We start from the raw sequence: 12,447 nt of genomic DNA, 5'->3' as shown, positions 1-12,447 counted from the left end.
TTAAGGGCCATTTATATAATTGCTGTGCGGTGTACAAATCACGGCGGAAAAATGACAGTGTCTTGAGGTGTTTCTTTAATCAAGTTTGCTGGTGGGATACTTCCCAGGAGCACTATTTACTTATAATGTGGTGTTTACTTTTCTGATGGGGAGGTGTGGTGGCGCAGGTTTGAAACAGTTTTTATTTAGCAAATACAAATAAACTCTCTTCGGAAACTGACGCTGTATATATGAAAGGGATTACAATTAAAAATGCAATTTCATAAAATATCAGTTAAGCATAGCCATACCCTCATTTTTTCTGCTATAGTTTGTAAAAGTGTTGCCTCATATTCTTGATAATATAAGAGGGCATCAGTTACTTTCAGATAAAGTAGAATAGAAGTGCTACAACAAACACTCCCGCGCTACATTATTTGAGATGAGGAGAACAAGTAAAAAACAGTTAAATACAAGTGACTGCAGATTACATAAAAAATGTATGCATTATTATTTTTCGAATTTGTATTCTATAGAGTTCAGGAAGGTTCTGTCGTAGTGCTTAGAGGTCGCACACTGTTATGCTAACAAATCACATACTCACCTAAGAATATATAGGATGGTACTATTATAATATACAGAACTGGTCCTATATATTCTTTAGGGAGAAGGTGAATAGGAACAGCAAATGAGAAGAATAGAAATTAGAAAATAACATTCAGAAATGTAGGGTTTATCGAATATTTCAAGTAACAAAGAATGTGTGCAAGCTATATTTTTTATTCTGCAATTTCGTAAAATATGCTCCCTGAAAAAAATATCTGATCAAGTACGTTGTAATGTTTTCTAAGCTGTATTACAGATGGCGCCAAAAAATCTCCTATTCCTCTTCTGTAACAATAGGACAATCAATTACAATATAACGATTGATATCATTGTTACAGTAAAAAGAAAAGGAAAATAAAGTGATCTATTTAACAGAACATCCATAACGAAATACTTTCGAGCGGTAACTATTTTCTGAGCTCCTTTCTCCGGGAGGTCAAAAAGTTTGATCTTCGTGGCGACGGGTCATAAACTCCTCTGACATCATGACTGTGAAAATTATAATATAAATATTCACAGTATATGATTGAAAGGGGGGAACAGACTAAAAACCAGAAGCTGGTGACGTTGCTTATTAATCTTTAGTTTTTGTGACAACTGGTCATGAAGTCCACTGTGATTAGCATAACTGTTAATATTATAATATGCATATTAACAGTGTATAATCCCTGGGGGAAAACACACTAACAACTTTAAGGTGGTGACGTTGATTGTAAATGTTTAGGGTTCGCGCGGACAGGTCACCAACACCTCTGAAGCGAAGTACAGCATTGTCAATAATATAATATAGAAAGTCACAATACATAAGCTGAAAGGAGGCAGAAAAGAAGCAATGTTTGTGGTGATCTATCTGTTTCTGAAAACAAGCTGCTGACGTTACAGAGAAGAAGGAAAACCATGCAACAACACTTTTTTCTAGATATAAGTGTTTAAATATTGACAAATAGCCACAAATTATAACTATCTACTAAGCCATAATGAAACAACTTACAACTCCGGAATATGTTTGTTGATGCAAGCAAGAATCCGATGCTAGAAAAGGGAACCTGCATCAAAGATTGGCGATGCAGATATAACGCGCAAAAACAAAACTAATCGCACAATAGGTGTGGTATATATAATTTTTGGTTGTTTAGCAGTCTATGGAAGGAAGATACGGCTCCGCCTAAGTAGTTGTCACGTTTTACAGTTGATACATGCTCACGTTTTGACTGTTTTACTTGTGCACATGTTGGGAAAAGTTACAAACTGTGAAGCTGTAAAGGTTTTGATTTCCATAGTAACACGTATAAGGTTCTTATTATCTACATACGTTGAAGAGTATAAAAGTGATACCCGGTAAACTGTGTCCTTTGCATTGTCAAGATTAAAAACATCTAAATAGAAGATAGAAGAAAAAAAAATAACCTATTATTATTTCTTATCACTATGCTTTTTAATTTAAAAAAATGCCAGCATTTGTAAAGTGTAAAGCTACCCCCGGAAAGGTGTGCCCACATTTGGGGCGTTGGGAAGATTAAGCAAGGTGTTACCTACAGTGAGATAGTGGTGGGCTAAGATGCTGATGGGGTTTGGAATCGAACTGTGAACGCTGTTCTTGAAATTGAGGTATTATAGGTGCTGCGTCATACTTTTACCACACTTATATGTTAATTACTGCTAATTAAGTTGAAAATATTCTTAAATTATAAGTAGGGCTCCTTGATTTATGTTTTTATTGATTTTGACAGATAAATACAGACAGAAAAGTAGTTTCCTCTCTGTATTTATCTTAAAGTGTGGATAAATACGGAAATTGGGTTATTTTTGAGCTTGTGTAAATTCTGTCAATGATGATTAGTAGGACAATAGGTCTTTTGTTCTAAAAGTAAAAGCGTAAAAACAATAAAAGACTTTTAGTAAAGAGCCTTAAAGAAATGAAATGAAATGAATGAAATGAAATGAAAACGGGATTTCTAGAGCGCATGGCTGCCCGGGGGCGTCCCAGCGCTGGGATTGTACTAGCAACTGAGGGGGGAAGTGGAAGAGGGAGGGGTGTGCGCAGATTATTGTGGGAAAAGATGGGTTTTGAGTAGCTTGCGAAATTTGTTGTGATTCGATTCCGCGCGTAGATGGGTTGGTAGGGCGTTCCACGATATTGCGGCTGCAACTGAGAAACGGCGTCCTCCAGTACAGGCTCTCTTGACTTTGTGTACTGTGGCCAAGTTGCCATGGGAGGAACGCAGAGACCTGTTGAGTTTGTATGAGAAGAGCATGATTTTGTGCAACGGGGGACCCTGGCCTTGTAGAGCTTTGTGTGCTACGCATAGGGCCTTAAATTTGACCCTTTCATGGATTGGCAGCCAGTGAAGTGCCTTCAATGCAGGTTTGGCTGATGTTCTACGGGGGGTGCCTGTCAGGAGCCTAGCGGCGGCATTCTGAGTTCTCTGCAGAATGTTCATAGTTGTTTCAGGGGCTGACAGAAAGAGGGCATTGCCATAGTCTAGCCTAGATGATATCAGACCTTGTATTAGGAGTTTTTGAGAAGGTGCTGGGAGCAGAGGGAGGATTTTCCTGGCTGAGCGGAGTAGGCCTACGCAGGTACCCGCTGTTTTTTTTGGCCTGGGTTTTAAGTGAAAGGTCCCGTTCCAGCCAGAAACCCAGACTTTTGAGCTCCATCTTGGGTTGAGGGAGGGTACCTAGGCAGGATGGCCACTTTGCGCTGGGAAAGGGTGATGTTTGGGGTCCCAGTAGCATAAGCTCGGTTTTGGAGCCATTCAGTTTCAGCCTTGAGTCACACATCCACTGATAGATCCCTTCGAGACAGTCATGAAGGTTTTTGATTTGGGCACTATCTAGCGAGAATGAGACCACCATTTGGGTGTCATCAGCGTATGTGATGGTTTTTATCCCAAAGGGGGTAACCACTTCCTCCAGGGGGGCCATGTAAGTATTAAATAGTGTAGGGCTCAATGAAGAGCCCTGAGGGACCCCACACTGGAGGGGGAAGAAGTCAGATCGCTCATTACCTTCACAGACCTGAAAGGTTCTGTCTCTAAGGAAGGATGCGAGCCAGCAAAGTGCCGTGTTTCTTACTCCTAAGTTGGACAGTCGCTGGATCAGGATCTCGTGGTCAACCGTGTCAAATGCAGCGCTTAGATCCAGGAGGATCAGTAGCACTGATCCCCCTGAATCCAAGATGCATCTGGCTTCCTCCACCACTTGTAGGAGGGCGGTCTCGGTCCTCTGCCCAGGGCGGAACCCAGTTTGAGAGGGGCGAAGAAGATTGTTGGCTTCGAGGAAAGCCGAAAGAGCAATATATATCCTCGTATAAGAAAACGTGCACATTTTAATATGAAGGTTGTGTATAGTTTATCATCTAAGAGTGTTTACATGAGTGAAAACGGTCAGTCTTTCAGCCATGAGTGCATATTTATCAGTAAAATAAATGTGGAAATATACTAATTTCAGATTCATTTTTTTACAGAACTCGAAATATATATATTGGTAAATACACATACAATTATTAAGTTATACTAAGGAATTATCTTTTTGAAAACCTTTGAAATTAACGAAAAAAAACATAGATTTCAGGGGTGTTATAGTTAGCTTGACATTTCACTCATACAGAACCATTGAAATTCCTTGTTATAGTTAGTTGTACTAAGTATAACTTGAGCGCCTGCAATCCACTGCTGATGATGTCAAATATGACATCTCAAATGACATCACTGATGACATCACTGATGACATCATCCAGGTGACAATCAGATACACCTCATCATACACTAGTATAACCTTTTATCACTCACTGTAAAATACAGAGTTCCATATTTGAATCCATTGATACACCAATACAATTTTCTAAAAACTCACTCAGTGATTCCTAGATATACGCACACATCTAAACACTTGCCTATAGATTCACTCATACTTGCTAACAAAGATCAATAGAACACTATTAAATATATAGTACACACCCGCACACACCCAATTCACTTATGTAGTCATCCTACCAACTTATGCAAACAATTGATTATACTTGCATTTACTAAGCTACACACTTTATTTATTCATATGGATAATAATTCATACTTAGGGCCCCATTAGGATGGCGGGCGTATTGCCCCCGCCAGGCTTGCAGTAGCCACCGCCGGCCTGGCGGGGGCAATCCGCCCGCCATCCTTGCTGCATAGACCCCCCGCCATATTAACATGGCTGGGTGGTCCGCGGCGGACGGAAAGACCGTCTGCCGCTTTTCCGCCCCGGTCGCAAGGCGTTTATATGGTTGCGGTGTCTATCAGACACTGCCAGCCATATTAGTATGGGCTTCTTCAGATGCCTTTCCATGGCGGCAATGCTGCCACAGAAAGGCATGCGGAGTCTGCCGCTTGTCTGCTGCATCCCTGAAACCTATGGTTTTTTCAGTGAATATGTATGTGTGTATATATATAAATATATTCACTGAAAAATTAAAGGTTTCAGGGACGTTATAGTCAGTTGGACATTTTACTTGTACAAAACCATAGAAATTCCCCTATTATAGTTAGTTCAGCTAACTATAACTCGCGCCCCTGGAATGCACTGCTGATGACGTCACATATTACATCATTCATGACATGGTCATTGACATCACTGATGACATCACTGATGACATCTCAAATGACATCACTGATGACATCATCCAGTGACTCTGTGTTTCTATAAAGTTTAAATATGTATTATATATATATGCCAAGGTGTATTGTAGAATGAGTGAGTGTATAAATGTCTGGATGGAGGATTTAGTAGGTGCGTCACTGACTGTTCAAGTGAGTTATTACATGTGTCTTATTGTATGCATAGATTAGTGACTAACTTGGTGCATGTCTGCATCTATCTGTCTGCTGTTGTATAAGCCACTCCATGGGTTGGTTAGTAGCTACATGAGTGTCTAAATGGGTTATTGTTTGGTTGCCAGAGTATTTATATGGGTGCCTGAGTGTGTGTTTTGGGTGCTTGGGAGGTGTGTAGCTCTGTGCATACATGTTTGAGTGATTGATTCACTGGCTGTATGGGTTCAATAGTGCATGTGGAAACAGCTGAATGAGTGGGTCAGTTTGTGTATAGGTGTGTTACGGAGTGAATGGATGTCTCAGTGGTACACATCCAAGTAACTACATATGTAAAAGGCAGTGTATTTGAGAAATGGAGTATATAAATTACTATATGGGAGAGTCAGCGACTGTGAAAGTTGCTGTATATATGAGTGTTTACTTGTATCAGTGATTGTATAAGAGAGTATTTTTGTGTCTGTTTCTGTTTGAATAAGTTATCTGTTGTGTGTATAACTCCATAGGTCAGTAAATGGAAGTGTGATTGATTCTTTGCATGACTGACTAGGACTGTGAGTAACTCCATGAATGATTGGAACTGTGTCAGTGTCTGCATAGGTGTATGAATGCATATGATAGTGTTGTATTGATGAGTAACTGTATGTATGAGTGACTGTATGACTGAGTGACTGGATGTGTGTAGACATGAATCAGTGAGTGGGTACGTACTAACTGGTATTGGTGTGTCTATGTTTTCATAAATAGTAGTCTGTATTTTAGAGTGGGTATATGAAAGGTTATATTAGGGTATGAGGAGGTGCATCAGGAATTAAGTGAATAATGTTATCAGTGATGTCATTTGAGATGTCATCAGTGATGTCACTGATCATGCCATGAATGATGTAATATGTGACGTCATCAGCAGTGCATTGCGGGGCGCGAGTTATTGTTAGCCAAACTAACTATAACGGGTGTGGATCTGGATTGACAAGCGAGCCCTCACTAGGTGATGTTCTGAGTTCAATAAAGAACTTTCATAAGGATGTCAAAAAAGGTAGCCAAAGGAACGGTGCTGCCATTGATAAATTGCAAAGCGCAGTTAAAAAAGTCGATAACATTTGTACTGAGATCTCAGAGAGAATGGCCACAGTAGAAACTCGCACCGAAAACCTGGAAACCGACGTCATCAAACTACAAAAGGCAGAAAAAGAACATGATGGAATAATCAAAGATCTTATGGCGAATGTCGAGAATCACGAGAACAGATCCAGACGGAACAATCTAAGGTTTCTTGGTATCCCAGAAACTTTTGAAGGAAATGATGCTAGAGGGTCAATGATTACTCTAATTAAATCAGCATTCCCGGAATTGGAGGCCTGGGATATGGATAGAGAGATTCAGCGTGTCCATCGCTTCCCTTTGACTCTATCGAAACATTCTCACAAAACACGCCAATATCCCAGGGCTATGTTGATTTACTTTGGGAACTTTCTTCTTAGGGAAGCAATCTATGATCTTGCAAGACCCACAAGCCAAAGGGAACACAAAGGGTTTACATTTTTTGTCAGGCCAGATTTCGCTCATACCACCGTAGAGCGAAGGTGGAAAATGCGGCGATTATTTGCACTATTCGAAAAATTTGGTGCTAAGGTATTTCTACAGAATCCGGCACGTTGAAAATTATATTTAAAGATTCAACTAGAAGCTTTACGAGTGAAATACAAGCCGAAGAATACTTAAGAGAAATTTCAGAGATGGAGACCCGAAATTCGGGGAAATAACTAAATAACATATAAAGAAGCAGTAGAAGAAAATTGAACATTTTGGGAAAGCATGGGGGATTACTAGAAGGGATTAGCAGGGTGGAGCATATCATGAGTTTAAGTTTAAAATTCATTTGCTGAAACAAATGCAGTACATGTATAAAGGTTGTGAGTAATTTCATTTCTTATAAATCTGTCCAGGCCGCGGGGTGCGCTCTGGCGATCTGACCATACGGGCGCCCGCACCTAGGACCCGGGACCTAGGATGCCTCATGGGATGGTAAGGGACGCGGATGGTGGGGGAACCAAGGGTGGGACGTGGGAGAAGGGGGAGGTAGCATAGGACCAAGGAATGTCAATCGCATGAAAGGTAAAAAAAACGGTATTATTGTAGTCACAGACAATCGTGCAATGACTAGGAATCAAAGTAATGGATATGACGCTAGGCTGATCGCAATAATTCATATTTTATTATGGCTAAGTTAAAAATTGTTTCATTAAACATCTGCGGACTCAATGATATCAAAAAAAGACAGCAGGTGGCGGTAGGACTACAACTAATGGAGGCTAATATCGCCTGCATACAAGAAACTCATATCGAAGGTTCTCAGCACTACTTATTGAAATCATTGGGGTATAACCTCATCATTGCTTCTACACAGGGAGTCCGAACTAAGGGGGTGGCAATGTTAGCAAAAGGTGGGGGGATCCAATTTGATAGAGTACTTTCCGATAAATTCGGTAGATGGGCAATCGCCGAATGCAGGTATAATAAGGGTCGAAATAAAATAACAATTTGCACTATATATGGGAGTGTCCTTGATGAACCAGAGATGCTAATAAAGGTTTCCAACGAGCTTGCTCATTGGCCTCTACCCCTTATAGTGTGTGGGGATTTTAACCTACATCTCCCTGGGGACTGGACCACGGGTCCGGAATTCAAATATCATGGTAGGAAACCTAGAGTTTTTCGGGCTCTAAAAGACTTATGTATGGTACATAGCCTAATAGATGGGTGGCAACATAATCACTGGGGAGATCCTGGCTTGACATTCTATTCATATCCACATTCGCGACATGCAAGACTTGATTACATGTTTATATCAAATTCACTGAAAAGTGTATGTATGATAGATAAATTACCACGCCTATTATCAGATCATAACCCGTTAATTCTAAAGCTATCATACACTTCAAATAATCATCCAATTAACAGCTGGTCGTTTGAAAGGGCACTGTTAATGAATGAAATGTATTGTGAACACATGAAGGGGTGGATTCCGGGCTTTATTGCAGATAATCTTGGAAGTACATCTGTAGTAATCGTATGGGACGCCCTTAAAGCGGGCATAAGAGGTGAGACATTACAATTCTCTCTCAGGTCTAACAAGGAAGGGAAATCCCACCTAGCTGCACTACAATATAACTTGGGTAAAGCCGAAGAAGATATGATCGCTGCAGCTCAACCAGGCCAGGGGCTAGACACTACATTATCCCAGGTAGCCGTTGCAAGACATCTTATCACAGAAATAATAGTGGAAAAAGCCATCATCAAAGCATCAGTAAATAAGGAAAAGGTATATGAGCTGACCGAACTGGTTGGGCATCAGCTAGCGGTGCGCATTAGAGAAGAGGCATCAGCAAGTACTATTAGAGAAATCCAAGACCCCAGATTAGGCCTAAAATCAGAACCAGATGAAGTAGGGGCTGCATTTCAGAGATTCTATCAAGATCTCTAGACAGAACCTATAAGTTTTTGGGGGGATCCAGATCTTTATTTAGATGTAAATCGAGATCCTAGATTTGAGAAGAGGGACCAGGACATGCTGGATGAATGACCTAACTGGGATGAGATCCTGCTATCTTTAAAAGTATTAAATAGTGGAAAAGCGGCAGGACTGGACGGGATACCATCTGAGTTCTATCTGAAATTTGCTGATCAATTAAAAATAATAATGATGGTGTTGTTTGCCCACATATTTCAGGGAGGTACCCCCCCCCTCCTGGTCAGAAGCTAAGATTGTGGTCTTCCTGAAAAAAAAAATCTGTGTGATTTAGGTTCATATCGCCCATTTACTATAATTAATGGGGACTCAAAAATCTACTCAAAACTCCTGGCGGACAGATTGGCACCAATAATAAATAAAATAGTATCAAAACATCAACATGGTTTCATACCAGGAAGGTCAACAACTGACCATGTTCAACGGTGATCTCGTTGTTTGACTATACAGAGTCAACAGGGGACCCTATGGCGCTTATACTCCTTGACGTAGAGAAAGCTTTTGATAGGGTCTCCTGGAGATTTTTATGGACGGCAATGTCTTACAGTGGAATTAATGACAAATTTATTTTGGCTACTCAAGGACTATATAATGAACCGAGTGCTAGATTATTGGTCAATGGGCTCCTGTCAGAGAACTTTGTGATCACAAGAGGAACTAGGCAGGGATGCCCCTGCTCACCTCTTTTATTTGCAATATATATCAATCCATTTATTAGATGGTTGGACAATTGTGTATTTATATCACCAATCCAAATACGTAGTCATAATATCAAAATCTTGGCATATGCTGATGATATCGCGCTTGTCACTAGAGACCCTAATATAACCATGCCCGTGATAGAACAGGAAGCACACCTATTTGGATTGGTATCTGGATATAAATTGAATTTTAACAAAACCCAGATTGTGCTAAACAACAAGATTGTGATGGGGACTCAAGAGTATCTGAGGAGGCTGTATACCTAGGGGTTACAATAAGTGCCAAAATACAAAACATTGTCGATATTAACATAAAACCATTGATTTCTAGAACCAAGAAGGAGATGGTCTGATTGGATAATTTACATCTGACTATAGGGGGCCGTTGTAATTTGATTAAGATGCTTTTTTTCCCCCGATTTCTATATTTCTTTAGGACTATTTGCCTTGAATTCTCCCCCAAAATCTTTAAGATTATTGACTCTATGCTCTCAAGTTTTATTTGGGGATATAAGAAACGCCGACGGGCTCTTAAACGATTGGTACTACCGAAGGAAAAGGGAGGTTTATCCCTACCGAACTTCAAATTGTATTATTGGGCCACTGTCCTAAAATATTACGCCAATTGGATTTCGAATGATAGTATTAATCAAGAGAATCCGTCCCCTCAAGAACTCATACTAGGAGATGATTGTGCTGGTTGCTTCTGGCGACATACAAACAATAACTATTTTAAGAAAGTCAAGTTTAAGACTATTATAGGGGCTTATAAAGCATGGAGCAGCGTTCGCAAGATGTTGGGGCTTGGGCGATTTTCATTTTACACACCAGTGAACAGTAATAATGATCTGCCTCTAATATTTCATGATAGGTGTATAAACAGATGGGTCTTGGCAGGGATGGTGCAACTGGGCTGCTTTTATAAACAAGGCTGTCTTAAGATGTTTGAGGATCTGCATGAGGAATATAATATTAGCCATAGGGATTTTTTTAGGTTTTTGCAGGTTAGAGACTTCCTAACAAAGAAAACTGGTGGGCTGGAGAACTTCCTGAACAATCAACTGATTGATAATTTACATGAGCCCCCTCGCGGCCATCGCACGCCAACACAACCTCAACATCATCTCCTACGCTGACGACACCCAGCTGATTCTCTCCCTCACCAACAACCCCGCCAGAGCCAACCTTCACAAAGGGATGAAAGACGTAGCCGAGTGGATGACAACCAGCCGCCTGAAACTGAACTCAGACAAGACGGAAGTCCTCATCCTGGGCTCCTCGCCCTCCACCTGGGACGACTCCTGGTGGCCCCCTGCCCTGGGCACCGCACCCAAACCGACCGACCACGCACGCAACCTGGGCTTCATCCTGGACTCCTCCCTCTCCATGACCAGACAAGCCAACGCCGTCTCCGCGTCCTGTTTTAACATCCTGCGCATGCTACGGAAGATCTTCCAGTGGATCCCCACTGAGACCAGGAAGACGGTCACCCAGGCCCTCGTCACCAGCCGACTGGACTATGGCAACACCCTCTACGCCGGAACCACCGCCAAGCTCCAGAAGAGACTCCAGCGGATCCAGAACGCCTCAGCCAGACTCATCCTCGACATCCCCCGACGCAGCCACATCTCCGGACATCTGAGAGACCTGCACTGGCTCCCCGTCAACAAGAGAATCACCTTCCGTCTCCTCACCCACGCACACAAAGCCCTACACGACCAAGGCCCGAGCTACCTCAACAACCGCCTCAACTTCTACGCTCCCAAACGCCACCTCCGATCGACCAACCACGCCCTCGCCGCCGTCCCCCGCATCCGAAAAGCGACAACAGGAGGAAGGTCCTTCTCCTACCTGGCCGCCAAGACCTGGAACTCCCTCCCGACCGACCTGCGCCTGACCCAAGACCACCTCTCCTTCAGGAAGAAGCTCAAGACCTGGCTGTTCGAGCAGTAGCAGCATCCCCCCCACCCCCCCAAGCGCCTTGAGACCCTCTGGGTAAGTAGTGCGCTCTACAAATGTCTTTGATTGATTGATTGATTGATGTAAAAAAACGACTCCCAGGATTAGGGAAATCTATGAAACGTTGAATTTAATGGCCCCAGATGATATGGATAAACAATGCGCAATTTGGCAGGACCATCTGGGAGTACATTCTAATATCCCCCGTATGGCATATGACTTAGCTCTAAATTCTTTAATGTTGATAAAGCTACAGGTACAATTTTATAAAACTTTCTTCTTCCTATATTATACCCCTAAGAAAATCGCTAAATGGGGAACATGGAAGGGAACAACATGTCCTCGTTGTGCACTATATGGGGCTGATATTACACATATATTTGCTACATGTACCACGCTTACAAACCTGATAAATGATATCTCGGAATTTCTATCAGAAGTTTGTCAAACAAGAATAGAAATCTCAATGGAGGAAATCATGCTGGGGTAGCAAATCGTGAATTGCAGACAAACACTCAGGGGTTGATATTTGTGGCCATGGCAATACTTCGACTTACTATTGTCTCAGCCTGGTTAGATCCTGATCCACCTGCATTTCAACAATGGAGGGCTAGGCTATTAGCCACTTGTAGTTTGGAAGTTGCAATTTATAAAAATAAAGGCGCTAAAAAAGATTGATGGGCATGCGGATTTGGTCACCAATGTTATTGTGGATCCAGAGACATACATGATTGTATTTTGTGTATATAGTTTTATTTTCATCTATATCTCTTTGTATCCTTATGGTAAAGTACACTATACTGGATTAATTTTTGATGTATGTATATAATAAGTTGCTTATTTATTTATTTTTTACATGTTC

The sequence above is a fragment of the Lissotriton vulgaris genome, chromosome 3_1, assembly GCF_964263255.1.
Source record: "Lissotriton vulgaris chromosome 3_1, aLisVul1.2, whole genome shotgun sequence".
Classification (NCBI taxonomy): Eukaryota; Metazoa; Chordata; class Amphibia; order Caudata; family Salamandridae; genus Lissotriton; species Lissotriton vulgaris.
This window is presented reverse-complemented; position numbering follows the sequence as displayed.